The sequence below is a fragment of the Tupaia chinensis genome, unplaced genomic scaffold (genome assembly GCF_000334495.1).
Source record: "Tupaia chinensis unplaced genomic scaffold, TupChi_1.0 Scaffold000147_1, whole genome shotgun sequence".
Classification (NCBI taxonomy): domain Eukaryota; kingdom Metazoa; phylum Chordata; class Mammalia; order Scandentia; family Tupaiidae; genus Tupaia; species Tupaia belangeri.
The window spans coordinates 2,121,965-2,127,067 of NW_006159617.1; positions in this window are offsets into that span (position 1 = coordinate 2,121,965).

The following is a 5,103-nucleotide window of genomic DNA, read 5'->3' on the forward strand; positions in this document are numbered from 1 at the left end:
GCATTCGCCAGACAGACAGAGAGAGACATAGAGACAGAAAGCGAGAAATCACCCCCCAGGGGGGATGGTCATGCCACAATCCCTTCTCCTCCATTCTCCTCTCGGGCTCTTGGGCACACACGCACACACGTCCGGCGTGAGTTTTAAGCCACCGGGTCCGGGACGCGAACCGTGGTTGACTATGTGGGAGTCCAGCAACATAGCCATTACGCTAACTGCTGGTTCCCCTATATAATATACTTTTTAATTTGCTTTCTACTTGCATGTGTTGTATTAGCCAGGGTTTCTTAGAGAAACAAAACCAACAATACAGGAACATGCACGTACACACACGTATACACAGAACGAGATTTATTATACGGACTCAGTTCATGTGAGTATGGGTACTGAGAAGTGCCAGGGACTGCCATCTGCAAACTGGAGACACAGAAAAGCCAGTGTGCAATCCCAGGAGACTGAAGGCCTAAAGATCAGGAGAGCTTATTGCTTAAGTTTCAGTCCAGGGACAGGAGAAGACAGGTGTCACAGCTCAAATGGACAGAGAGAGAGAGAGCAAATTCTCCTTCCCGACACCTATTTTGTTTCATGGAGACGCTCAATGGATTGGATAATGCCCACCATACTGGGGAGAGCACTCATTCTATGCTTGCAATCTTAGCTGATGGGGGCTAGGAGCAGATCAGAGTGTGCCAATCCTTGGAGATTCCATACTTCTGTCCCTTGTCTCACAAGAAAATAAAAATTAAAAGAAGTAAAATTAAAAAAAAAAAAAAACTACATAAAAGAATGGCATCAGGTCTGTCAACATACGGATACCATCTTCATGCTTCTGCAATCTGATACAGGTTCTTATTTGAAGAATTCCTAGTAGACTTAATGTGGAGTTCCATCGAATAGGAACTCGAAGAGAAAAATCTCAAAACAGGAGAAGAAAGTACAGAAAAGAGAGAGCCAGCAGCATAAGACTCCAGAAATTTAAACTATCAGGCTCGTAACATAAAAATAAGTATGTTCAATAAATTTAAAGAAAGAAGGAAGAAGAATAGCATAAAAATAAGTCAACCTCTATAAAATGCCTAATGTTGATTTGTGAGACAGAACTTTGAGAGTTTTAGGTCGTCGGGAAAGTCACGACATATTTTTTGGTTCTCTATGCAAAGATGCATCATGACTCTCCAGACGACCTAGTTCTATAAGAATACTACTGAAGAAGAAAAACATTGTAGAGGGACTGGCTTTAGAAGAAAACATTCCAAAGAAATAACCACATGCTAAATAATAGAGGCAGTGCTAATCTGCTTTAATAAAGATACCCCATTCAGCGTGGCAGCTTCAATTAGAGTTACCATATGGTTAAGTCTATATTTTCCATTATCTATTGTCATGATCCATCTGCTTTTGTGTGGAGTTCAGGTAAGGGAATTAGAGTACTACTGCTATATCCTTGGAGATTCTGAAAATGGTATTCATCTCTACAATTCATTCCAAGACCAGAATTTCTTCTGACTCACTATCACAGCTATATTCAGATGCTGGGACAATTGTAGACACTTCCACCATACTTTCTACCATAATGATTTTACTTCATAGGTCAGAAAACCAATAAAAGGGTTCCTCTAGCTTCTATGTATAACATATCTATCCCAATTTTTCTGGAAAAATAATTACAGAATGGATCCTCAAATCCATTGGATTTAGATAGTATTATTTATCATGTGGCATTCCATTAGTCCTCACAATAATCAGAAAACAATGGTAACATTTCAGATCTCATGGAATCAGTACCAACACAGGTGGCAAAGTTAATAACCCTTAAGAATTCCAGTATCCTCTTTCCTCATAAATGAGTCACCCTTTGGAGAATATTCAGAGCAGTATTGTTCCACATATACTTTTGATGGTATTTTGGAGTTCTATTCAAGGAAACCCAGTTGTCCCCCCAGTCAATGGACTGAATCAGTAAATTCATGCAGATCTGGAAATAGCATGAAGAGCTACAACTTTCCTTTGCACCAGTGGATGTCAGTCTGTTTAACACTTTCACCATTCTTACTGTTATTATTGTTGTTGTTTTGATTATACAAGTTAAACAATATTCTACTTACTATCTATATATCACAACCAAGGACACCACCATGTCAACCACCACTACCATAGATTCCTGTGGGCAAAGGTGCTGGGACTCTCACTCTGCCTTTACTATTATAATAATACATATATTTTGCATCCAATGGTCAAAGCTTCAACTTAGACAATTCTATTTTATAAAGCTTTCATCTAAAAAAAATTCTTTATTTGTGATAGTGCATGATAGATATGAGAGAGACATGAACACTCTTCATGGGATCTGACCATGCCACGATCTCCTGACTCGGTTCTTCTACACCATTAGATCTTGGGCACTTGTGTATATGGCCAATGTGTTTCAGTCTGAGCAGGCCAGGGATTTGAACCACACTGGTCATATAGAATCTGGTTTCTCTTAGGCAGCACATTACCATTGTGCCACAAAGCTGGCCCTATTCTATTTCAGAATCTTTTACCTTCATAGACAGTAGGGAGTCTAGGGCCATGGCACCACCTCCAAGTAACATTCGGCCTACAAAAGACAATCATTACTATATTTCTCAAAGATTCTGTTGCCTAAGTGAAAGTTATGTCCCTGCCCCAGCCCAAGCATACAGTTATGTGATAGATCCTCAGATATTACATGTAATGCAGAAATCATTCTTACTCCTCTGGCTTTTCTGACTTCTTCCTTCATATCATGTTAAGGAAGTTATGGGATGTCAATTTAATTGTCACCATTGCTGCTTGTGACATTCAAAGACCCACTCCCGACAAATTACTATAACCAACTCCAGGTATCCTTGCAAGAACACTGAATTCTAAAGCAAAGGTGAATACTTTCATGACAATGAATATTTACTTTTTAGCTTTATGGTCTTTCTCCCACCCACACAAATGTGACACCCATATAGCCACACCTTTACAGGAAAACACAACTGGTTTTCTCAGTGGCACAGGGTATTTTTCACATGAAACCACTGCATCTTTTATTATTAATATTATTATTTTATGAGAGGCTTTTGCTATAGAGTACACACATGCTCACTGGAGAGACAAAGAAAGATGGGGAGACAAAAAGTGAGATATCACCGCCCAGTGGGGATGGCCATGCTGCAATCCTTTCTCTTCTGTTTTTCTCTCAGGGTTTTGGGCATGCATGTACATGCACCCAGCATAAGCCTTAAGCTACCAAGTCTGGGAGTCACAATACAGTCAACCACGAGGGAGTCCAGTGATGTACCCATTACTCCATCTGCTGATCCCCAAACCACTGCATCTTAAGTAGTCCGTCCTAGGCGAATGGGCCAATAATTAGTTGTCATTTCTGTATCTCACTGGTCAAAGTTTACTCCACAGTGAATTGACTCTGTCTCATATCTGAATTGTGCTTTTTACTCCTCTGAATAGCCATTGGGAAAGAAAGGAAGAGTATCAGTGGGTCCAGCTGATCCACTTGGGTCTACTCTTCCCAAGCCCCTACCTCAATCTTATGCCTTCCTGGTATAAATTGGATATAGACTTGACTTTGATTACCCACATAGATGACGGTAGTAATGATGGATGGTAAGAAGAACATACATCATCTGCTAAGTAACTGCTATACGTAAAACCACGGAGTTCTTCAGACACTGTGAAACATTCTCCTCTAGAAAGAGAAAAAGGGTTTGAATCCTGGACTGGCAGTTTGATAAACCCACCCAGCACATGCATATATGAGCCCAAAATCCTGAGAGGAGAATGGAGGAGAACAGATTGAGTCTGACCATCCTTCATGTGGGGTGCTTTCTCACTTTCCCTCTCTTACTTTCTCTCTGTCTCTCTCTGGTGAATGCCTGTGCCCCCTGGTAGAGAAGAAAGACTGAAGAGGAAAAAGGAGAGGAAAAGAAGGGAAAGGAAGGGTAGGGAGAAAGGAAGAAAGGAAGGAAGAAAAGAAAGAGAAAGAGGCTACTACTGATGGCCAGAGAGATTCAGCAGATACAGTGTGGAGGACATATAGCATAACATATAAAAAGAAGTTCAAAAGTAGTTCAGATTCCCTGACTGTTTGACTTAGTGTTTACAGACATCTAACAAGGTACAAAAGTCTCTCCCTCTGTCTTTCTCTCCATTCTGCTATGTATGCTGCCTTCTATCAACCCAAGCTTAGTTTTCTACATGAGAAGGTGGTTGTCATTACTGACTGAAGGAAAAATTATATTCTATCCACATCAAATAAGAGAGCAGAAAACTCCTCCACTCTTCAAACTTTGGGAGGTAAGAAAAGGAGAAATATCTCTAGTCAGAATGATGCAGAAAAACTATATACAAAAATACGTAACACTTGGCTAGACTAATTTCATGAAGCTAAAGTGTTACTCCTATACTTTTTTTCACCTTCCACTAAGGATTCAGAAGTTCAGAAAACCAGAATTCACAGATTTTTTTTTAAATGAACCTTTTTTCCATTTACTTATAGAATACCATCATGTAGAAAAATGATCATTATACAAAATTAGTTTAATTAGATGATATTTCTAATTCATCTTTATAGATTGTGTTGTATAAATCATAGAACATGCTAACTATTTTTAAGAAAAGAAAATTTGGGGCCTATTCTAAAGAATAATTTAGCATAATTCAAAATATAAAACATTACTTAAACCCACAAATAACGGCTACATTCTTTCATAGAAGACAATTTCAATATTTTTGACCTTATCATTTAAAGCTGGAAAGTCTATGTGCATCTAGGCATGCAACTGGTTTTCTCAGTGGCACAGGGTATTTTTCACATGAAACCACTGCATCTTTTATTATTAATATTATTATTTTATGAGAGGCTTTTGCTATAGAGTACACACATGCTCACTGGAGAGACAAAGAAAGATGGGGAGACAAAAAGTGAGATATCACCGCCCAGTGGGGATGGCCATGCTGCAATCCTTTCTCTTCTGTTTTTCTCTCAGGGTTTTGGGCATGCATGTACATGCACCCAGCATAAGCCTTAAGCTACCAAGTCTGGGAGTCACAATACAGTCAACCACGAGGGAGTCC